The sequence below is a fragment of the Peromyscus maniculatus genome, chromosome 18 (assembly GCF_049852395.1).
Source record: "Peromyscus maniculatus bairdii isolate BWxNUB_F1_BW_parent chromosome 18, HU_Pman_BW_mat_3.1, whole genome shotgun sequence".
Classification (NCBI taxonomy): Eukaryota; Metazoa; Chordata; class Mammalia; order Rodentia; family Cricetidae; genus Peromyscus; species Peromyscus maniculatus.
The window spans coordinates 5,938,223-5,963,309 of NC_134869.1; the positions used below are offsets into that span (position 1 = coordinate 5,938,223).

The 25,087-nt window shown below is 39.3% G+C and overlaps 1 protein-coding gene across 14 annotated transcripts in view; it reads right to left on the reverse strand.

The window, feature by feature from the left end:
* Positions 1-25,087, reverse strand: part of LOC143269257 (disks large homolog 5-like) — a 250,098-nt gene that overhangs the window by 23,452 nt on the left and 201,559 nt on the right. For 13 of the 14 annotated variants that reach the window (XM_076554350.1, XM_076554345.1, XM_076554353.1 and 10 more), the window contains 2 exons: positions 6,632-6,701; positions 5,182-5,255 (listed from right to left, as the gene is read on the reverse strand). The gene's annotated coding sequence lies outside the window, so the exon portion shown is untranslated. Of the gene's footprint in view, positions 1-5,181; positions 5,256-6,631; positions 6,702-8,331; positions 8,703-25,087 lie in introns of those variants that run through there. The other variant, XM_076554348.1, reaches the window with a different exon arrangement.

Consider the following 25,087-nt stretch of genomic DNA (forward strand, 5'->3'; position numbering starts at 1 on the left):
AGGTCTCTTCATGAGGCTATGAGACACTCTTGAAACATCTGTCTCTATACTTACACTGGAACAAGATATTCAAAACAAAGTAAATTCAAAAAGGTCAAGAGGAGTTGGCCACAGTTCATATTACAAGGTTCTTCCCACTGTACACTCAGACAATTATGTGGCATACAACTCTGCCCTACACAGAGAAATACTGATGAGCAAAGTATGGAGTGGAAAGATGATAAAAGTATGAGGACCTCCCTCTCTTAGAAGTTAGCTCACGTAGAGCCACTATAATGTCATTTGACCAAGGAACAACAGAATGCCAGGATTAGACATATAGACAAATTCTATAAAGTTATAAATGTGAACATTGGTTGTATTATGCCAGAATTTGAATAATAACTGCAGCAGCTTTAGCCTGAGGATTTTTCCTGGGCACTCTGACCACTGAGAGTTAATAATACATTGCTTGAGACATAGCAAAATGCCCAAAGTGGCTGAAGATTTTGTTTTGGTCTAGTGTCCTTGAAGCACCCAAAGCAACCAGCCTGAGCACAGGCTGTCAAATGCCTCTAGATTCTCCAAAAATTGGGCTATGGGGTTAATGAGTAAGAATGATAACTCTGTTTATTAATGATGTCAAAACCTGAGGGAAAATGATTTGAAATAATAACTCTATTCTGTCATAGTTTATTAATGATGACTAAAAGATGAGCAAAAGGAAGTGAAACATGCGTTCAAAACAAAAACTGATATGTTCTAGTTCCTGATAACTAAATTCTGTATAAATAAAGAAACACTCTGGCTGCTAGTCAGTCAGGTTGCAAGATTCTCTCGACCACCATGGCCTGGCTCACTTCCTTACCCCTCTGATGCCTTACATCCTCTGCTGGACCCATCCACCACTGGGGATGACTCCCAGCAATTAGCTCTTTACAGGTCTGGCTGTAGACACATGCGCCCAGTTAAGCCCCCAGATTTTAGAACAAACAGTCCTAGGAAGTGTATGATGGTCCAAATGTTGAATCAATAGACAAAGGAAAGGTCAGTGGCAAGGCAGTGCTCAGTCTAGGCTATGTAGAGGCACCTTGAGTGGGAAACACACATGCACATGCATATGAACTCACACACACACACACATAAACACACACACACACACACACACACACACACACACACACACACACACACCAGGAATTCAATAATCATGGGATAGAACATGATGTACATCATTATTATGGTGTTTCAACCGGCAAACAAAAGTTAAATTCCTTGGTCTGGAGCCACCTGTTACACTCTACATGCTTGGGAATGGTTGGTACTGCTATCTTTGGGTCCAATACACATAGGAGGTCATGAGAAGGATCGGCAAGGGGAGAGGCTCAGGGTTGTTGAATCAAAGAGCTTTGTTATAGCCTAACCTCACCTCTCTACTTTTGACAGTCCCTGTAAAGAGGAGCCCCCTGTCAGCCTGGAAAGCACGTTCTCCAGATCTCTGGACTTTCTCCACCAAAGCATGGAACCAAGGGCTGATGAAGTCTGTCAGGTGATCTCTGTCATTTCTGATGTTGAAGCCCCAATCCTGTAAATGTGATTATCAACCTTATTTCTAAATAGGTCTTGTAGAGACCAAGTCGAGGACCTATTGAAATTTAAGAGCAAAGCATGTGCCAAAATTGGTATGAAAATTTTTATGAACATGCAGAGCAGTGCTGGGGTAAAGAAGCAGAGGAGAGAAGTGAGATAGAGAGAAAATGTGAGAGATATGACTTTGCAAATCAATCTGAGATGTGAAAAGATCTAGAAAGCAAGGTATAATGGATTGCCTGCAAAGTCCAGCAACTAAGAAGGAGGCCTGGTGTTGCATAATTGTTAGAAGGTCTTATTAATAAAATCAAACCTGGGAGCCAGGTATTGCGGTGAATGCTGGAAGATCAGAGAGACAGAACAAGCCACAGCTACCTCATCTTGCTAATTCCTCAGCTGATCCTGTTTCCTGAGACTGGAAGCTTCTGAGTCCTCATCCAAATGGACCTCTGCTGAACTGCTGCTCAAAAGCCTAAAAGCTTATCCAGCCAAATGCTTCTAGTTCTCTAGGGTCTCATTGGTCAGATAGCTTTTTTTCCTTCCTTTTACATCCTCCAGGTAACCAGGGGACAGCCTCCTCATTTAGAGTGGCACAAGCTCATTTAGAGTGGCACAGGATACAGCTTAGTTTCACAACGCTCAAGTCTGACCTCAGAAGCCAAGAGAAAATTGGCACAGTTCACAAACACTCATGTGGACGGAGATGCCCAGGTTATCTGCCTGATCACTTGAGAACCTTGCTGCTGATGCTGGAAGTGAGATGCTGGGACATCACATAGTCACCATACTAAGCAAGCCATCTTCTCTAATATCATCCCAGGACACTCAAAGCTTGCAGGAAAGACCCAGTTCTGTTTTTGTCCACTGCCTCTTAAAGCCCTTAATATTGTGAGGTATGTAAATGTATTATTTCAGCTTAGACATTTGCCTAGAAAAGAAAACTGATGTACCCAAAACATAATGACTTCTGATCTCTCTGGCTCCAAGAGAGTGTTTTTCTAAGTGTGTACTCTTTATAAAAGGCAAAACACCCATACACATAAAATGAAAATGAAGCAAGATCTTTAGTGTCCTGGATATTAGATCCTTACTGAAACATCACAAACTATTCTCATGTGTAAGTTCATGTGTTATTCACTTTCTTTTTGTTATTCTTATTGTTGATGATGTTTGGGACAGGGTCTCTGTATGTAGTCCTGAAACTCATCATGTAGCCTGTGCTGGCCTACAGACATCCAAATGCCTCTGCATCCATTGTGTTGGGATTACAAGTGTACATCACTATGCCCCACCTTTTTGGGGGTAACTTCTTTTATTGTTTTCGTTTTGTCTTTTGAGACAGGATCTCACTCTATAGCCAAGATTATCCTAAATTTCACTCTGTAGACTAGGCTGACTTTGAACTCACAGAGGTCTACTTGTCTATGCTTTGTGAGTCCTAGAATGTAAGGCACAAACTATCATGTAGGGCATGATTTTTGATGTGTTTTTAATATATGGAGGAGAAAGAATATATTCATAGGAAAGAATTTCAGTACTATGGACTTAATGTAGTCAACCCTTCTATTTTCATATGAACTGTTATGTGGATTCCAGTTCCCAATTCAGACTCTCAGAGTGACATGGAAGTAATCCCAAATTTCCACAAGTATCCCAGAGATTCCTGTACATTAACCTAAGTTCAGACTTGGTTTTCTATCTTGCCAGGTGGAATAGAAGTATATTTTATATTCTTCTGCTTTGATTGTGTTCAGCACTATCAGACAGTCTGTTCAGTATACTCAAGAAATAGTGATGTCCAGGAGGAGGTCATGTTTCTTACAGAGACACTTCTGTGTGGACTCTGTGAGCATGGTTGCTGCTGGGAACCTCAACTTCCTCTAATACTGAAATGGCAGAGCCTTAAACACTTAGGAAGTGAATTCAAAAACAAATGAGGAGCAAAAGCTTGGGCTGGAACTCTACATTGTCAGTATGCTGGTGAAATAAAAAGCCCCACATCCTTCCTTGTTCATTGACAGGGACAGGAACTCAACAAAAATGTAAACTTGCCTTTGTGAGACATCAAGTAATTAATGAAAATCACAATGTGCCACAGGTTGCACCCAAACCTCTTCACCTCTCTAGGCATAGAAACTGCTCTATGATTAAAAGAAATATCCTGGCTGAACAAGCTCTGAACTCTCCAGTCCCTCCTGTGTGGACTAAAGAAGTGGGAACTTGTTGAGTGTGGGTGGTGATTGAACCCCAAGCTTCCTACATGGTAGGAATCATTCTGCCAACTGAGCCATGTCCACAGCTATTGTCTTTTCCACCTTTGCCTTTTCTTTTCTTTTTTTTATTTTTTATTTTTTTTGAGACAGAGTTTCTCTGTGTAACACTATGGCTGTTCTGGAACTTGCTTTGTAGACCAAGCTAACCTCAAACTTACAGAAATCCACCTGCCTCTGCCTCCCACATGCTGGGATTAATGGCATGCACCACCACTGCCTGGCTGCCTTTTCTTTTTTCAACAGTTAATCTCAATGTGTATCCCACAGAGGCATGCAATCTATCTTGTTTTGGTCTCTTAAGTGTAGAATGGAGGGAACCACACTCAACCTGAGGGATTTTTCTCCTGGGGGCTGCACTGTTCAAGTTACCTCTGCCAGCAGTTCATCACAGCTTCCTCACAGGTATATTGTCTATCTGCTGAGGCACCTCTGAGGCAGTTTTCAACAGCTAGGCATGTGGCTTCTCTGAGTGTACCCCCAACCCAATTCCAACATTGTAACCAGCCCTGCAGGATCTTCCCGGGTGTGTTTCCATGCTCCTGTATTTGAGGCAGGTGACCCTCCCTCCTTCCCATTCAAACGATGTTATTTCCCAGTAGTATTTTATTTCTCAATATGACGAAAAGGGGGATTTTAATGAAGGAATGAGACTTCCTGTGCAGTGCTTGGAAAACAAGCTCTCAGTTCCCCACATATGAAATACTTCCAAGAGGCCTACTTTGTTCCTGGTGTACTGAATGACCCAAGCAGATACCAGAAATAAAATGACTGAGGATAGCACTCTGGGTATTACTCCCAATGGCAGTAATAGGGTTGAGAGAAGATCTCAGCTGCAGAAACCCTTGAATCCTTCAAGAACAGCAAAGGCAGAAGAAGGTGGCAGCCATCAGAAATGGAAAGAAATGAACAAAAAACAGAGGTAAGACTAAAGAAAAAGAAGTCTATGAGCAGCCAGAGAAGGGGACCTAAAAGCTCTGGGTATCATAAGAGTTCAAATGCATGATCATGTCTCCTAGAACAAGAGTCTCACAGTCCAGGATGAAATCAGTAATGCTGGGAATGGGCACATGTGTGTGATAAATCCCATGAAGTTCCTGATCCATTGGGCTTCAGGAGAAATATAACACTAGAAGAAACCACTTGTCATTGTCCTTGCCTAGTCACTGTCCCTACCAATGCTCCCCATCAGGTAAAACAGCAGAAGTTGCCAAAGAACAGCATTTGAAGAGTTTCACCTTGTCTACCTATGGTTTTGTTCTGTTATAGAAAATGGGTCCTTGGCCATCTGAACCTTCATAGAACCGTGATTTACTCCACTTTTTAGAATCCTGTACATTACCTTCCAATAAAGAGACTCATCATTGCAGTACTCATCAGGTGGATGACCTCAGATAGGAAACTTCGAATTTAGACCTGTGAAGATATAGGAAAGACAAATTGCATAATGAAGAGGGAATGCTACTTCTTTACTAAGTAGTTAAATCACTGTGATGAAAACATCTCTTTTAGCCGATGCCATTGACTAACACATGCTTAACATATCTTGGCATTGACCAATGAGCGTGTGTATATAATCATCTCTTGTGCTGAGAAAATGGAGTAATGAGGGACAGGTAAGGGTTCCATCAACTCAAGATACTTCTTCCCTTGCTTCCATAGCTCTGGGTTTGCAGGTGTGCCTACCGAGGTTGATAGGATTGGTGTAAGCATTGGGAAACTCTCCTACCCAATAAGACAACACCACTTTTATTTCTCCAGAAACAGAAGACAAACAAAGTAGGAGGAAGGGATATGAAAATTTGCCACTTTTCTCACATTAGTTCCCTCCTCCCTCTCTATTTACAACAAATTTGAGCCTGGAGTGATTTTCCATTTAAGTTAAATTGTCAACATCTTTATGACATGAATACAAACACTAGCCTCACACCACAGTGCTATCTTCTTCACACAGGCACAGCTGATTCAAACCACTGGCACAAAGCCAATGGTTCTACCAAACTAACAGATGGACTTGAGAAAATTAAATGATAGGTCCTTTAAAACAAAGTAGAAATTCACACTTTTATGAGGGAAGGATTGAGAGTTTCATAGCTACAAAATTAAGGGGGAGATTCTCTTTTGGCTATGGTTAAAAACTATTATCTCCTAGCAAAGGTGATTTTCCCATGATTTTAAACAGTTTTTGTTTATTCAGTCATTATAAAAATAAACATTCATACGATGAATATCTGGAAATCTACTGATGGGTACTTTAAAAACAATATATTTATTTAGAGAGAAGGCGAAGATGATAGATAGATGACAGATAGATAGACAGACAGACAGACAGATGACAAACAATACATGCCATACTATTCTGTCATTCTGCTCATGTGAAGACAAAGAAACAAATTGGGAGGAGGAAACTCTCTCTTTTCACCTAAGTAGCCATCTCAGTGTCCCTTCCCTGGTACCTTTCATGATCAACTTGAGGATTTGCCTTAGAGGGGTTTTGATGGTTCTGAAATTTAGAGAACAATGTATATTAAAAGGCACTGTGAATGATTGTGTAGACATTTATTTATTTCAAATTATGGATGCTCTTAATTAAAGCTAACCCTGGGGGTAAGATTCTTGATGGAAGGACTGTTATCTCTCTAGCTGGAAGAAATCTCGTCTGAAAAAAAAAAAACTTAAGTAACGGAGTCACACGACTTCCTGTTTGTTCATGTTTCAGTTAGGTTCCAGGGTACTTCATAATCAAACATTTATTCACTAAAGAAAGAAAATGAAATGCCACTTAAGATTACCTTTTCTTGAACATGATGTAAACATTTGTGGAAATGCTCAATAATAATCACAGGCATTATGAAATTCTTCCTAAGGAAGGTAAAAAGAAGATAGTTAAAAGCATAAGTGAATGAACTGAGCCATGCTGACCATCTGTGTCTGCAGAAAAAAATCTTCTAGTCCCAAGTCAAAAATCTGAATTGTGGTGACAGTGACTGTCTCATACTTTTCTTTAAGAAGATAAAAGTGATCCTGCCCAGAACTCCCATCTGGACCAGAGGTGAGTGTCTGGGATCATACCCAAGGAGGCCTGCCCCTAGGTCCCATCCCTGGGCCCAGCCATTCCTGGGGAAGACCCGCCCAACTGGGCCCCAGTTGATGGCCAGCAGGCAGGGTTCCCCTGGGAAGGTTCCCCTTCTCTAAGACTCCCCACTGGACCCTGCAATCTACACACCCTGCCCCCACACCCATCCACCTGAGACCCCAACCACTTCCTGATAGAAGAGAAAGTAGGAAGTAGTCTTGAATGCATTGGCATAGGAGATCACTACCTAAATATAACACCAGTAGCACATACACTGAGAGAAACAATTAATCAATGGGACCTCTTGAAACTTAAAAGCTTTTGTAGAGCAAAGGACATGGTCATCAAGACAAGCAACAGCCTACAGAATGGGAAAGGCTCTTCACCAACCACACATCTGACAGAGGGCTGATATCTAGAATATATCAAGAACTCAAGAAATTAGACATCAAAATGCCCAACAGTTCAATTCAGAAATGGGCTATAGAGCCCATTCTTACAGAGATCAACAGAGGAAGCTCAAATGGCTGAAAGACATTTAAGGAATTGCTCAACATCCCTAATCATCAGGGAAATGCAAATCAAAATGACTCTCAGATACCACCTTACACCTGTCAGAATGGCTAAGATAAAAAACGCTGAAGACAGCTTATGCTGGAGAAGATGTGGAGCAAGGGGAACTCTCCTCCACTGCTGGTGGGAATGCAAGCTTGTACAGCCACTTTGGAAATCAATATGGAGCTTTCTTAGAAAATTGGGAATCAATCTCCCCGAATATCCAGCTATACCACTCTTAGGCATATACCCAAGAAATGCTCAATCATACCACAAGAGCACTTTGTGGTAGTCAGAACCTGGAAACAACCTAGATGATCTTTAACTGAAGATGGATAAATAAAATGTGGTACATATACACAATGGAGTACTACTCAGCAGAGAAAAACAATGACATCATGAGGTTTGCAGGCAAATGAATGGATCTAGAAAAAAACCATCCTGAGTGAGGTAATCCAGACTTAGAAAGACAAACATGGTATGTACTAACTTATAGGTGGATACTAGATGTAAAACATAGGATGAACAGACTGCTACTCACAACTCCAGGGAGGCTACCTAGTAAGGAGGACCCTAAAAAAAGATAAAGGGATCACCCAATGACAGAGAAATGGATGATATACATGAGCAAAGTGGACATGGGGTGGTAATGAAGGGCAAGGGTCGGGGGAAAGAGAGTGTAGGGGAGTGGGAGATACCAGCTGAATCAAGAAGAGAGAGGCAGAACAAAGAAAGAGACCATGACAAATAAAGACCCCATGGGAATAGGAAGAAGCAAAGTGCTAGAATGGTCCCCGGAAATCCATAAAGATACCTCCACAATAGACTACTGGCAATGGTCGAGAGAAAGCCCGAACTGACCTACTCTGGTGATCGGATGGCCAAACACCCTAACTGTCATGGTAGAACTCTCATCCAATGACTGATGGAAGCAGATGCAGAGATCCACGGCCAAACCCCAGGTGGAGCTCTGGGAGTCCAATCAGCGAGAAAGAGGAGGGATTGTATGAGCGAGAGATGTTGAGACCATGGTTGGAAAAAGCACAGGGACAAATAGTTAAACAAGGGGAAACACATGAACTATGAACCAATAGCTGAGGAGACCCCAACTGGATCAGGCCCTCTGGACAAGTGAGACAGTCAATTAGCTTGAACTGTTTGGGAGGCATCCAGGCGGTGGGACCTGGACCTGTCCTTAATGCATGAGCTGGCTTTTTGTAGCCTGGGGCCTGTGCTGGGACACTTTGCTCAGCCTGGGTGAAGGGAGGAGGGGAATGGACCTTTCTTGACTGAATCTACCAGGCTGAGCTAAATCCCCAGAGGAGTCCTTACCCTGGAGGAGATGGGAATGGGGGGTGAATTGGAGGAATGGGGGCTGGGGGGGGGCGGGAGGGAGGACAGGGGAATCTGTAGCTGATATGTAAAATTAAATTAAATTATAAAATAAAAAACATAAAAGTTTGTATTAGATTTTTAATGCTATTGAACTGTAAACTTTTAAATAATAGAGTTTTAAAATTCTTTGAGAATTTCATCTATGCATACAGTGCATTTTGATCATATTACCCCTCATTCCTCTCAAATGGTTCCTGATCCACTCTGCGAACCCCAACATTACTAAATCCATACCTTTTTTTTTTTTTTTTTTTTTTACAGTTTTTGGTTGTTGTTTACTTTTTTTTCTTTTTTTGTGATATATATTTTTTATTTTACAATACCATTCAGTTCGACATATCAGCCATGGGTTCCCCTATTCTCCCCCCTCCCACCCACTCCCCTTACCCCCAGCCCACCCTCCATTCCCACCTCTTCCAGGACAAGTCCTCCCCCGAGGACTGTGATCAACTTGGTAGACTCAGTCCAGGGAGGTCCAGTCCCTTTCTCCCAGACTGAGCCAAGTGTCCCTGCATAAGTTCCAGGTTTCAAACAGCCAACTCATGCCATGAGCACAGGACTTGGTCCCACTGCCTAGTTGCCTCACAAACTGATCAAGCCAATCAACTGTCTCACCTATTCAGAGGGCCTGATCCAGCTGGGGGCCCCTCAGCCTTTGGTTCATAGTTCATGTGTTTCCATTCATTTGGCTATTTTTTTTAATAATTGAGTAAAACTGAAATTTATTATATGCCACAGTCGTCCTTGGGACCTCCATGCTATATATATAGCCTCTATGGTTCTATGGGTTGTGGTCTGATTGTTCTTTATTTTATATCTAGAATCCACCAATGAGTGAGTACATACCATAACTGTCTTTCTGGGTTTGGGTTACTTCACTCAGGATGATTTTTTCTAGTTCCATCCATTTGCCTGCAAATTTCATGCTTTCATTGTTTTTCTCTGCTGAGTAGTACTCCATTGTGTATATGTACCACATTTTTTTCATCCATTCTTCCGTTGATGGGCATCTAGGTTGTTTCCAGGTCCTGGCTATTACAAATAGTGCTGCTATGAACATAGCTGAGCATGTATCTTTATGGTATGAATCAGCATTCCTTGGGTATATGCCCAAGAGTGGGATGGCTGGGTCTTGAGGTAGTTCGATTCCTAATTTTCTGAGAAACCGCCATACTGATTTCCACAGTGGTTGTACAAGTTTACATTCCCACCAACAGTGGAGGAGTGTTCCCTTTGCTCCACATCCTCTCCAACATTGGTTGTCATTGGTGTTTTTGATCGTAGCCATTCTAACAGGTGTAAGGTGGTATCTCAGAGTCGTTTTGACTTGCATTTCTCTGATGATTAAGGGTGTTGAGCATTTATTTAAATGTCTTTCAGCCATTTGTAGTTCTTGTTTTGTGAATTCTCTGTTTAGCTCTTAAGCCCATTTTTTAATTGGACTGTTCAGTGCTTTGATGTCTAGTTTCTTGAGTTCTTTATATATTGTGGAGATCAACCTCTGTCAGATGTGGGGTTGGTGAAGATCTTTTCCCAATCTGTTGGCTGTCTTTTTGTCTTATTGACTGTGTCTTTTGCCCTGCAAAAGCTTCTCAGTTTCGAGAGGTCCCATTTATTAATGGTTGTGCTCAGGGTCTGTGCTGTAGGTGTTTTATTTAGGAAATGGTCTCCGGTGCCAATGCGTTCAAGAGTGCTTCCTATTTTCTTTTCTATTAAGTTTAGTGTAACTGGATTTATGTTCAGGTCTTTGATCCACTTGGACTTGAGTTTTGTGCATGGTGACAGATATGGATCTATTTGTAATCTTTTACATATTGAGATCCAGTTATGCCAGCACCATTTGTTGAAGATACTTTCTTTTTTCCATTGTATAGTTTTGGCTCCTTTGTCAAAAACCAGGTGTTCATATGTGCATGGATTAATGTCAGGGTCTTCAATTCGATTCCATTGGTCCATATGTCGGTTTTTATACCAGTACCAAGCTGTTTTTATTACTATAGCTCTATAGTAGAATTTGAGGTCCGGGATGGTGATGCCTCCAAGGGTTGCTTTATCGTATAGGATTCTTTTAGCTATCCTGGGTCTTTTGTTTTTCCATATAAAGTTGAGTATTTTTCTTTCCAAGTCTGTGAAGAATTGTGTTGGGATTTTGATGGGGATTGCATTGAATCTGTAGATTGCTTTTGGTAAGATTGCCATTTTTACTATGTTAATCCTACCTATTCATGAGCATGGGAGATCCTTCCATTTTCTGATATCTTCTTCAATTTCTTTCTTTAGAGATTTAAAGTTCTTATCAAAAAGGTCTTTCACTTGTTTAGTTAGTGTTATCCCAACGTATTTTATATTATTAGTGGCTATTGTAAAGGGTGATGTTTCTCTGACTTCTTTCTCAGCCCTTTTATCATTTGTGTATAGGAGGGCTACTGATTTTTTTGAGTTGATCTTGTATCCTGCCACTTTACTGAAGGAGTTTATCAGCTGTAGGAGTTCCCTGGTAGAGTTTTTGGGGTCACTCATGTATACTATCATATCATCTGCAAATAGTGAAAGTTTCACTTCTTCTTTGCCAATTTGTATCCCTTTGATCTCCTTTTGTTGTCTTATTGCTCTAGCTAGAACTTCTAGTACTATATTGAATAAATATGGGGAGAGTGGACAGCCTTGTCTTGTTCCTGAATTTAGTGGTATCGCTTTGAGTTTCTCTCCATTTAATTGATGTTTGCTGTTGGCTTGCTATAAATTGCTTTTATTATGTTTAGAAATGTTCCTTGTATTCCTAATCTTTCTAAGACCTTTATCATGAAGGGGTGTTAGATTTTGTCAAAGGCTTTTTCAGCATCTAAGGAGATGATCATGTGGTTTTTTTCTTTCAGTTTGTTTATATGGTGTATTACATTGGCTGATTTCCATATGTTGAACCATCCTTGCGTCCCTGGGATGAATCCTACTTGGTCGTGATGGATGATTGTTTTGATGTATTCTTGGATTCGGTTTGCCAATATTTTGTTGAGTATTTTTGCATCAATGTTCATGAGGGAGATTGGTCTGTAGTTCTCTTTCTTTGTTGCATCTTTGTGTGGTTTGGGTATCAGGGTAATTGTAGCCTCATAAAAAGAGTTTGGTAGTGTTCCTTCTGTTTCTATTGTGTGGAACACTTTGAAGAGGATTGGTATTAGTTCTTCTTTGAAAGTTTGGTAGAATTCTGCACTGAAACCATCTGGTCCTGGGCTTTTTTTGGTTGGGAGACTTTTGATGACTGTTTCTATTTCTTTAGGGGTTATTGGTCTATTTAAATGGTTTATCTGGTCTTGATTTAATTTTGGTATGTGGTATTTATCCAGAAAATTGTCCATTTCTTCCTGGTTTTCCATTTTTGTGGAGTACAGGTTTTTGAAGTATGATCTGATGATTCTCTGGATTTCCTCATTGTCTGTTGTTATGTCTCCCTTTCATTTCTGATTTTGTGAATTTGGGTGCTCTCTCTTTGCCTTTTGGTTAATTTGGCTAGTGATTTGTCTATCTTGTTGATTTTTTCAAAGAACCAACTCTTTGTTTCATTGATTTTTTGTATTGTTCTCTTGTTTTCTATTTCGTTGATTTCAGCCCTCAATTTGATTATTTCCTGGCGTCTATTTCTCCTGGGTGAGTTTGTTTCTTTTTGTTCTAGAGCTTTCAGTTGTGCTGTTAATTCATTGGTATGGGATTGCTCCATCTTCTTTATGTGTGCATTTAGAGCTATGAATTTTCCTCTTAGCACTGCTTTCATAGTGTCCCATAAGTTTGGGTATGTTGTACTTTCATTTTCATTGAATTCTAGGAACTCTTTAATTTCTGTCTTTATTTCTTCCTTGACCCATTGATGTTTCAGGTGGGCATTATTCAGTTTCCATGAGTTTGTGGGTTTTCTATAATTTTGGTTGTTATTGAGTTCTAACTTTAAGGCATGGTGGTCTGATAAGATACAGGAGGTTATTCCAATTTTTTTGTATCTGTTGAGATTTGTTTTGTGTCCAAGCATGTGGTCAATTTTTGAGAAGGTTCCATGGGGTGCTGAGAAGAAGGTATATTCTTTTGTGTTAGGATGGAATATTCTGTAGATATCTATTAGGTCCATTTGAGTCATAACATGTTAGGTCCTTTATTTCTTTGTTAAGTTTCAGTCTGGTAGATCTATCTTTTGCTGAGAGTGGTGTGTTAAAATCTCCCACTACTAATGTGTGGGGTTTGATGTACGTTTTAAACTTTAGTAGTGTTTCTTTTATGAATGTGGGTGCTTTTGTATTTGGAGCATAAATGTTTAGAATCGAGACTTCATCTTGGTGGATGTTTCCCATGATGAATATGTAATGTCCATCCTGGTCTCCTTTGATTGATTTTAGTTTGAACTCTATTTTATTAGATATTAGGATAGCTACACCAGCTTGTTTCTTAGGTCCATTTGCTTGGAAAACCTTTTCCCAGCCCTTTACTCGGAGGTAGTGTCTGTCTTTGGAGTTAAGGTATGTTTCTTGTATGCAGCATATGGATGGGTCCTGTTTTCTTATCCATTTTGTTAGACTGTGTCTTTTTATAGGTGAGTTGAGACCATTGATATTGATGGATATTAATGACCAGCGATTGTTAATTCCTGCTATTTTTTTGGTTGTGTTGTGTTGTCTTTCTGTGGTGTATGTTGGTGTAGGATTATCTGTTGCTTGATTTTTCATGGATGTGTTTAGCTTCTTTGGGCTGGATTTTCCCTTCTAGTGTTTTCTGTAGGGCTGGGTTTGTGGACAGGTATTGATTAAATCTGGTTTTATCCTGGAATATTTTGTTTACTCCGCCTATGGTGATTGAGAGTTTTGCTGGGTATAATAGTCTGGGTTGGCATCCGTGGTCTCTTAGTGTCTGCATGAGGTTTGTCCATGATCTTCTAGCTTTCATAGTCTCTATTGAGTAGTCTGGTGTTATTCTGATGGGTTTGCCTTTATATGTTACTTGGTCCTTTTCCTTTGCAGCTCTTAATATTTTTTCTTTGTTCTGTGTGTTTAGTGTTTTGATTATTATGTGGCGAGGGGACTTTTTTTTTTTTGGATCCAGCCTATTCGGTGTTCTCTAAGCTTCTTGTATCTTCAAAGGTATTTCTTTCTTTAGGTTAGGAAAGTTTTCTTCTCTGATTTTGTTGAATATATTTTCTGTGCCTTTGAGTTGGTATTCTTCTCCTTCTTCTATCCCTATTATTCTTAGGTTTGGTCTTTTCATGGTGTCGCAAATTTCCTGGACGTTTTGTGTTAGGACTTTTTTGTCTTTATTGTTTTCTTTGACTGACGAATCTATTTTCTCTATCGTGTCTTCAGTGTCAGAGATTCTCTGTTCCATCTCTTGCAATCGGTTGGTTATGCTTGTTTCTGTAGTTCCTGTTCGTTTAGTCAGGATTTCTATTTCCAGCATTCCCTCAGCATGTGTTTTCTTTATTGTCTCAAATTCATTTTTCAGATCTTGGAATGTTTCTTTCATGTGATTAATTGCTTTTTCTTGGCTTGATTTGATTTCTTCCCATTTTTTGTTCGTTTTTTCTTCCATTTCTTTAAGGGAGTTTTTTAATTCCTCTTTAATGGAGTTTTTCATTTCCTCTTTAAGGGAAGTTTTTATTTCCTCTTTAAGGGAGTTTTTTATTTCCTCTTTAAGGAAAGTTTTTATTTCCTCTTTAAGGTAGTTTTTCATTTCCTCTTTAAGGAAAGTTTTTATTTCCTCTTTGAGGGAATGTTTTATTTCTTCTTTAAGGGCCTCTATCATCTTCTTAAAGTCATTTTTAGGGTTGATTTCTTCTGTTTCTTCTGTCATGGTATGTTTAGGTCTTGCAGGTGTAGAATCACTAGGTTCTGATGTTGCCATATAGGTCTTTATGTTGTTGCCTGTATTTTTGCACTGGCGTCTACTCATCTCTTCCTCTGTGCGGTGCAGGTGGTGTCTGTGTCTGAGAGTGCCTCTCTTGTTCTAATTTTTAGTCTTGGTTTAGTAGGGGTTCTTGGTTAAATTGGTGCTATTGGGCTATTTCTTCAGGGGCAGCTGATTTCGATCAGTGAATTATATACTTATGATTCTGGTGATCTGGTTTGGTGTCTGGGTAGCGCCTTCTTCTGTGTTCCCAGGTCACGTTTTGTTCATTTGTCAACTCCTCAGCTGATCTTGTTTCTTCAGACTTTAAACTGTAGGCATCTGAATCCTCTCCCAGATGGGTTTCAGTTGAGCAGGGTAGTCTCACCAACACCTCCAAGTTGTTGGGTTTCACAGGATCAGCAGCTGGGCCCTGGGTTGTCCTCAGATGGAGTGTTCAGATTCGTTCTGGTTCTGACCCACGGAGATAGCTTCTTCCCCAGATGTTGGGGTTAGGGGCGTCCCTGTTCCAAGCTGTGTCTGCTTGTCTCCGTCCCTGGGCCGGTCTACCTCTGCGGTCCGCCGCCGGGCCTGTATGTCCCTGTCAGCTGCTGCTGGGTCTGTCTGCCTCTGGGGGCCACCACAGGGCCTGAATGTCTCTGCAGGCTGCAGCAGGGACTGAATGTCCCTGTCGGCCGCTGCCGCCGGGCCCGTTTACCTCAGCGGGCCGCCGCTGGGCCCGTCTACCTCTGTGGGCCGCTGCTGGGCCTGAATGTCTCTGCTGGCTGCCGCCGGGTCTGAGTATCCCTGTCGGCTGCCGCCACTGGGCCCGTCTACCTCCACCGGTCGCCGCCACTGGCCTACCTGTGTCTGCTTGTCTCCGCGGCCGGGCCTGTCTACCTCTGTGGGCCGCTGCTGGGCCTGAATGTCTCTGCCGGCTGCCACCGGGCCTGAATATCCCTGTTGGCTGCCACCGCTGGGCACGTCTACCTCCGTGGGCCGCCGCCGCAGGCCTACCTGCGTCTGCTTGTCTCCGCTGCCGTGTCTGTCTACCTTTTGTTTTGTTTTAAATCATCTACCTAGGGCAACACTGCATGCCCATATGCTCATGTGTTAGAGCCATCGCTGAGTTTGTTCAAACCACCTGGCATCAGCACCCTAAAGTAAACTGACTCTTCCTCCTCCAAAAGCCACCAACTGCCACCAGCTTCTCAGTTAGGGGTGGGGGCAGTGAGCCCCTTTCTCTTCCTACTAGAATGTTGATGGCTTGATCTTGGAGCTCATGAGTGCAGTAGTCATCTGTCATGCCCAGAAGATACTATTTTATTTCAATTGTTGTAATATGCTACAAACATTTCAGAGATATCAACTTTTATATAAAATATGATTATGTGTTGGGAGGAATTGTGAAGAAAATGTTAGTGTTCTTATTTGACTGATTATATTCCCATGTGAGTTATAATTAAATTAATCTAGGCAGTACTATGTCATGAATCTAACTGTTGCTTTTTATACATGAAAATTACTGAGGTAATTTCTTCTGTCTACATAATTTCTAAAACAGCCAGAAGCTGATGGTGACAAAAGACCACTGGAAACTGCACTGAGGCTATATTCATACTCTTGATATTTCAGATAACCATGATTTGCATGTGGTGCTTGAAAGCTGGTCTGCCTGCTATTTGGGACATGACTGTCAGTTTGCCTCAGTTCTTCTCTTACACATTAACATAGAGAATTACAGTGGGTTTGGTGATGTAAACAGTGTGTTCACTCCAATGCTGAATGCTGCCATCTACAGCTCAATGAATAAGGGTAGAAAGGGAACCCTGAGGTCATCCTCATCAGTACAGCACTGTCCTTGTTGACAGCCTGAATTTAGAATTAAGTGGATAATGTAGGCATCAAGATAATTGTGTCTATCAATATTCAGACCCTATTGGACTCCTGTCTGGATTGTTCTAATTCACTTTCTATCCTAAATAATCTTCAACTATAACTAACTAATCTTCAACTCCTTCAGAGATCCAAGAAGGAAATAATATTAGCTAACAAAAATAAAAACAGGAAGTACAAGCAAGCAACTTCTAAAATATTGTGAGTTGACAGAAACAGCCAGCTGCTTGGACACTCATCTGAGGTTTCTCTGCAGTGTTCAGGCATCACCTTCAGCCTATAGGCTTAGCGTATCTGACAGACTCATTTGTGAAGTAGGATGTACACAAGGTCAACAGTTCAACCTCACATTGGTGAGAGCAGTCTATATACCAGAAACACCTGAATTCCACTAGTGTCATGTCACGATTCAGGATTTTAAATTCTGGATATTGTTGATGTTTTTTGACTTCAGCTGTCCATTCTTCTTGGCTATGTGTGTATGTGGCTTCATCTCAGCATCCCCTTCTTCTCCACATCCCTCTATTAAATGCCATTCTACTATTGAGAGGCGTGAGCTTAATTACTCTTCAAGAATAACTGTTTCAGCTGCTGTTCCATTGCACAACAGAAGCCATTGGCCCACTGCCTGATCAGCTGCCTTCGAAGAAAAGGGTACTGTACCTTTTCCGGATTTCAGTGAAGACCACTTCAGGGATGATGCCATATTGTCCTGGCCTCAGAAGATGCCTTTTGATAAAGCCATAACCACACTTGTTTTGGCAAGAATCAGTAGTCCTTTGTTTTGTGTCCTGTCTGTCCTGTTTGTCAGCAGTTGATTCGAGGATACTTTTTTGTACAGTGGCTAACTTTTGCCACAATGAAAGTTAACTCCAATTGAAGTTTCATCAATGACATATTTTCTTTGAAGTAGATTGGTACTGCCAGGAGCTGACCTGTCTCATAGTCATGATAAAAAAGAAAATTTTCTAAGTTATAAAAACATTTTAAATGCCATATTCTGTAGATCTCTGAAGGGTTTGAAGATAACCTGTCTATCTAAAATATATCTTCTCAATCTTGAAAACAAACCTAATATGACTACAAGTTCTATTGTAATGTCTAACTACTAATTTTCATTTCTTTATATCCTAATAGTTGGTAATAACAACATTCAAGGATCAGAAAATTGCATTACATTGTTAAATGAACAGTATAAGTACAATTAGAAATATACATATAGCATTTTCTAACTATCAATTTCAATATATATAAATATATATATATATATATATATATATATATAATTCATATACAATATAAAAAAATACAACCCAATGTAAAGTATTTACATTTTTCTTTCTTTTTTTTTAAACAAGAACCTTAAATCTAATCTCCTTTGCTTAGCCCTTTTCCTAACCTTTGACAACTACTTGTAACCATCCCCCCTAATCCATGAAAATTATCCAAGACCCAAAACCCATTAAAAGACCAAAAAAAAAAAAAAAAAACCCCACCTTCCCCATACCACCTCTTTGGGAATGTGGGCATTGTATTCTTGAAATTGCTTCCTGCTGTGTATGTCAGGACTAACCATGAGCTACTTGCTTAGAGCCGGTGCTACAAAAAACTCAGCCTGCCCTGCCGAACAGAGCCCCTGCCTGTGAAGCCAATGCCTGTGGTCAGAGCTTAAGGAAGCCAGAGCCAAGCCCTGAGTCGGCTCAAGAGGGAACATGTGGCTGGATTTAAGCTTTAGCAGGCTACACTTTTTTGCTCTCTCTCTCTCTCTCTCTCTCTCTCTCTCTCTCTCTCTCTCTCATTCAAACCTCAGACACTAGCTGGCTGTTTTGAAATTCGCTCGGATTTCTACTGTTCTACACAGATTTGGTAAGTCATAACATATCAGAAATTTTAAAGGAAACTATTAAAAGAGAATTTTTTCCACATTTAAAAAAAATGGGTTTTATGTTTACACTGGAAGAAAATTGGGTTTTGTTTAAAATTTTAGGCAGTCTGACAATGGAACAACTATATGAGAAGATTAGTATTGCTGGAATTATGCAGTTTATCACTATGCTTATCCTCATTTTACTATTTAAAAAGTTAGTCAATTTAAGTGCCAGGATGACAGCTTTAGAAAAATTTGTTAAACCTGTAAAAATTCAGACAGAAGAAATTAACAGTGAAGTTGTTTCAAGTTTGGATCATAAAGTTACAGAAAGAAAGCCTGTTTTCACACAGTCACACTTAATTTATCCTGTAACCATACAGCAGTTGCCTGATCAAATGACTACACAAAATATTTGGGCTCCAATTGAACTGATGGATTTTAAAAGGTATAAGGAGGCAATAATATCTTATGGCATGCATTCCCCATATGTAAAGCAAATGTTAAACTCTTGGTCAACATATAATAAGATTATACCACAGGACTGGTGGGACCTTGCACAAGCTTTTCTGGAACCCAGCCAGAGGTTACAGTGGCTAACGTGGTTCAAGGATGAAGCTAAAAACATAGAAAAACAATGGAGGGTCAAAGCAATACAAGTTTGCCAGGATCAGCTTATTGGAGAAGGCTTCAGTAAAAACACAATGTTTATATGATGTCCAAACCCTAATTTTATGTCGAATGGCAGCCTTGAATGCATGGGACAGAGTTGAGGAACCAGGAAAAAAACCTGAGTCATTTACAAAGGTTATGCAAGGTCCAAAAGAATCTTTCACAGATTTTTTAGAAAGACTTGCTTCAGCAGTAAAGAGAATGGTCTCGGATTCAGAAGCTAGTAAGATAGTAATTGAATCTTTGGTCTTTGTGAATGCGAATGCAGCATGCAAAAGAATAATCAGGCCATTAAAGGCAAGATCTGCACCTCTGGAAGATTGGATTAGAGACACAATTAATGTTGAGGCTCATGAGCATGATGATATGTGGGTAGGAGAAGCAATTTCAAAAGGTTTGAGGAATTTTAGATGTTTTAGATATGGAAAGCAAGGACATTTGAAAAGGGACTGTAAACAGGTCATTCCTAGAAACAATGTTTCTTCAAGGAACAATGGCAACAGAATGCCCCTTCCTTCTGGAGTATGCAGAAGGTGTGGTAAGGGAAAACACTGGACCAATGAATGTAGATCAACAAAGGACAGACAGGGTAATCCTTTGCTTCAATCTTTGGGAAACTCCCAGAGGGGCGTCATGCAGGCCCCCATAGCAAATCAAGTTCAAACCTTTCCTTCAGCCATAGAGGAAACCCGCTGATCAGAGCGATTAAATAACCAAATGCCTATTTGAATAAATCATGCTGGTCAGGATGATGAAACAGAGAATAGAAAATTCAGGAGAAAACATAAAGAAAATTTTTTGGCAAACTTCTATTAATGAACAAAGACCAAAATTAACGATAAAAATAAATGGTGTTTTGTTGTCTGGTCTGGTAGACACAGGTGCGGACGTTACCATAATTGCACCAGAATTTTGTCATCCAACTTGGCCTCTTCAGGAGGTAAACGTTCAACTGTTAGGAATTGGGACATTATCTCAGGTGAAACAGAGTGCAAGATGGCTCTAATGTATAGGTACAGAAGGACAGAGAGGAAAATTAAAACCATATGTCGCTAACATAGCTATGAACCTGTGGGGTCGAGACTTGTTGCAACAATGGAATACTCAGGTTAACATCCCCCCAATCTCAGAAACAAATCATAAACTAGCACATATTTCTGAGAGAAATATTAGAAGATATTGTTCTAATGAGTGGTCACCAGTCATCCATATTATACAAGAACAGAGCCCAACAACTGATGATCTTCCAAAGACACCAAGAGCTCTACCTTTAAAATGGTTAATAGACAAGCCTGTATGGGTCCAGCAATGGCCTTTAACAACAGAGAAACTCCAGGCTTTAGAAGAACTGGTAGAAGAACAGTTAAATGCTCAGCATATTGAAGAATCAACCAGCCCTTGGAATTCTCCTGTATTTGTTATTAAAAAGAAATCTGGTAAATGGAGAATGGTAACAGACCTTAGAGCAATTAACAAAGTAATTCAGCCGATGGGCTCTCTACAATCTGGAATGCCTTTGCCTACTCTGTTACCAAAAGGATGGCCTCTTATAGTTATTGATTTAAAAGACTGTTGTTTTCAATACCCTTACAAGAAAAAGACAGAGAAAGATTTGCTTTCACAGTGCCTACTTATAATAATTCTCAACCAGTTAAAAGATTTCAATGCAAGGTCCTCCCACAGGGAATGTTGAATAGCCCAACTCTGTGCCAATATTTTTTGTACAACAGCCATTGGAAGTGATACGTAAAAAATTTCCTAAATCTATAATTTATCATTATATGGGTGATATTTTACTAGCTGACTCAAATGCAGATACTTTAGAAAGAATGTTTGAAAAAGTAAAGAAAATTTTGCCTTGCTGGGGATTACAAGTTGCTCCTGAAAAGATACAAAGAAGAGATTCTATTAATTATTTAGGATATAAAATAGAGCTACAAAAAATTAGACCCCAAAAGGTGCAAATTAGGAGAGATAGACTACATACTCTTAATGACTTTCAAAGATTATTTGGAGATATTTCTCATCTACGAACTATTGTTGGGGTAAAAAATGATGAAGTGAATAATTTCTTCAAAACCTTAGAAGGTGACGAGAACTTAAATAGTCCAAGAGAATTCTCACCTGAAGCTGAGAAAGAATTGGTCTTGGTAGAAAAGAAAGTACATGAAGGGCACGTGGATCATATTGATCCAAAGCTGGATTGCATTTTGGTTATTTTACCTTCTAGGCGTTCTCCTACTGGAATATTAATGCAGAGGGAAGATATTATATTGGAATGGATATTTTTACCAAATAAACCAAATAAAAAATTAAAAACTTATGGGGAAAAAATCTCTGACTTGATTTGGAAAGGAAAATTGAGACTTCATCAATTAGCAGGAACAGACCCAGCAGAAATTGTCATACCTTTAACTAAGGAGGACATTGAAAAATTATGGACAGAAAATGAACCTTGGCAAAGAGCTTGCAGTAATTTTTTTAGGAGAAATTAACAGCAAATATCCCAAAGGCGATAGAATTGATCTTATAAAGAGAGCTGATTGGATCTTGCCTCGAATTGTACGGAAAAAACCCATATCTGGAGTTTGTTCATTTTATACAGATGCCAACAAAGAAGCAAAGGCAGGTTACAAATCAGAAAATTTAAGAAAAGTGGTTCTAAGTCCTTATAATTCAGTTCGAAAATCAGAATTGTATGCTATTCTGTTGGTATTAATGGATTCTTCAGAACCTCTCAACATAGTAACTGACTCTCAGTATGTTGAAAGAGTGGTATTACATTTTGAGGCTGCAGAATTTATCCCTGATGCTTCAGAATTAACTTCACTATTTATTCAATTACAAGATACAATCAGGAAAAGGAATCATCCTTTATATATAACTCACATTTGATCCCATACTGGTCTGCCAGGCCCTCTAGCACAAGGCAATGATGAGATTGATAAATTATTGATAGGAAATGTGCTGGAGGCCTCAGAATTTCATACAAAAAACATCTGTCAATAGTAAAGGTTTAAAAAGGGAGTTTTCTATAACCTGGCAACAAACCAAAGAAATAGTAAAGAAATGTCCTACTTGTTCCTTCTGCAATCAAAAGCCATAACCAGCAGGATGTAACCCAAAGGGTACTCAGAGGAAAGAAATCTGGCAGGTGGACATGTTTCACTTTGAAGAATTTGGAAAATTGAAATATGTACACCACACCATTGATACTTATTCAGGATTTCAATGGGCAAGTGCTTTGAGTTCTGAAAAAGCTGATTCTGTAATCACTCATTTGCTAGAAGTTATGGCCATCATGGGTATATCTGCACAAATCAAAACTGACAATGCTCCATCATATGTCTCTGTTAAAATGAAACAGTTTTTTGCTTATTATAATATAAAGCATATTACAGGCATACCACATACTCCTACAGGTCAAGCAGTTATAGAAAGATCAAACAGAACTCTAAAGGATATGCTAAATAAATAGAAAGGGGTAACAAAAACCCCCAGAAATAGACTACATAATGCTATATTAACTTTGAATTTTCTCAACGCCAATGAGAAAGGAACAACAGCTACAGAGAGACATTGGATAATAGAAAAAACTACAGAATTAAATCAGCCTATATACATTAAGGATGTGCTGACCTCAGAATGGAAACCAGGGTATGTATTTACATTGGGGATGAGGTTTTGCTTTTGTTTCTACAGAAGATAAGCTGTGGGTACCATCAAAATTGATAAGGGTTCGATTTGAATAAGAGAGACCTCTTAATTAGAGGAGGTGATAGTTCATCAACCAGCATGAACATCCAATTTAAACTAACTTGTACCAGTAACACATGCCTTTTCATTTAATCAGAAAATAACTTGCCAAAAAGGAACATCCCCAAAATTAGTCTTGGGGAAAGGTTTTTGTTTTTATCTTTTAGGGGAATGAAGGTTAAGGAATCTGAAAACACTGGACAAATGAGACAACTGAAGAAAAGGGACAAATCATCTATCCCAAGAAACAGAGTGAAACGGCGTATGGGTATATATTATCTAAAAAATTTTATGTCTTCCTAAATGTTTGTTTCTGCTTTTCTCTAAAGATTTAACACTATTGGTCTTCTAATAGTCCGAGTTCAATTAAAATTTAAAGCTGACTTTGGAGTTGGAGAATGGCTCTCTCCTTCTTTAAACTCAAGCATGTTGTTAAAAGGAAAATGCAAACTCCCTGTATCATGCCAGAATAAAAGAGCCATCTTCTGCTATGGGACAGGATAAAAGCCAAATTAATTAAGAGACTATTCTATTACTAATCTCAACTCTTTGATTCTATTCTGCTTCTTTAAACTTTTTTTAAAGTAAGAATTTGATATAAAATTTACAAGATTAATATATATATATATATGTATATATATATATTAAACTTTGTAAAGATATGAATGGTCATATAGAGTATTAACTAATTCTAGAAAAATGGCTTCAATTAGCTGCATATATATGTCTTTGTGTTCGAGTCTCCTATCAGTTTTCTGCAGGAAATCACGGCCAGGCCTAACATCAACTGAAGTCTCCAGGAAGAAGATGGGACCCCACAACAACAACAATTCCACGTGGACAATAATAATATCATTAAGTTGACAAACATCATCTACAGATCAACTTTGAACTACAAGGTGCTCAGAGCAATTTTGAGATAACTAGCTGAGATGATCCAGTCTCAAAGACTACTTGAATAAGAACTTGAGATAAACCCTGAACTTTGGCATTATACACAGACTGGATAATGAAGGATATAGTTACCTTTCCTAGAATTTGACAATTAACCTAAAATTTTTCTTTCAGGATAAAGATAACTTCGCCCATATCCAGCAGGAAGCAATTTTAAGAATACGACGCCCACATTCCCAAAGAGGTGGTGTGGGGTGGGTGGTTTTTTGGTCCTTTTAATGGGTTTTGGGTCTGGGATAATTTTCATTGTTTAGGGGGGTTGGTTACAAGTTGTTAAGGGTTAGGAAAAAAGCTAAGCAAAGGAGATTAGATTTAAGGTTCTTGTTTAAAAAGAAAAGAAAAGGAAAAGACAATTACTAGTTTTAAATACTTTACATTGGATTGGATTGTTTTATATTGTATACAAATTTAAAATTGATATTGTTAGAAAATGCTATATTTATATTTATACCATTCATGTAACAATGTAATGCAACTTTCTGATCTTTGAACGTTATTATTACCAAATATTAGGCTATAAAGAAATGAAAGATAATAGTTAGACATTACAATAGAACCTGTAGTCATATTAGATATATTTTAAAAAATGAGCAGATATATTTTAGGCAGGTCATCTTCAAACCCTTCAGAGATCTACAGAATATGGCATTTAAAATGTTTGATAACTTAGAAATTTTTATTTTTTGAGACATGTTGGCTCTTGGCAGTACCAATCTACTTCAGAAAAAATATGGGCATTGATGAAACTGCATATGGAGTTAACTTTCACTGTGGCAAATTTGGCCACTGGACAACAAAGTATCCTCGAATCAACTGCTGACAAACAGGACAGACAGAACATGAAACAAAGGACTAATGATTCTTGACAAAACAAGTGTGGTTATGGCTTTATCAAAAGGCATCTTCTGAGGCCAGGACAATATGGCACCATCCCTGAAGTGGCCTTCGCAATCTGGAAAAAGTACAGTGCCCTTTTCTTCGAAGGCAGCTGAACAGGCAGTGGGACAATGGCTTCTGTTGTGCAATGGAACAGCAGCTGAAACAGTTATTTTGAAGAGTAATTAAGCTCACGCCTCTCAATAGTAGAATGACATTTAATAGAGGGATGTGGAGAAGAAGGGGATGCTGAGATGAAGCCACATACACACATAGCCAAGAAGAATGGACAGCTGAATTCAAAATCCGTCAACAATTTCCAGTATTTAAAATCCTGAATCA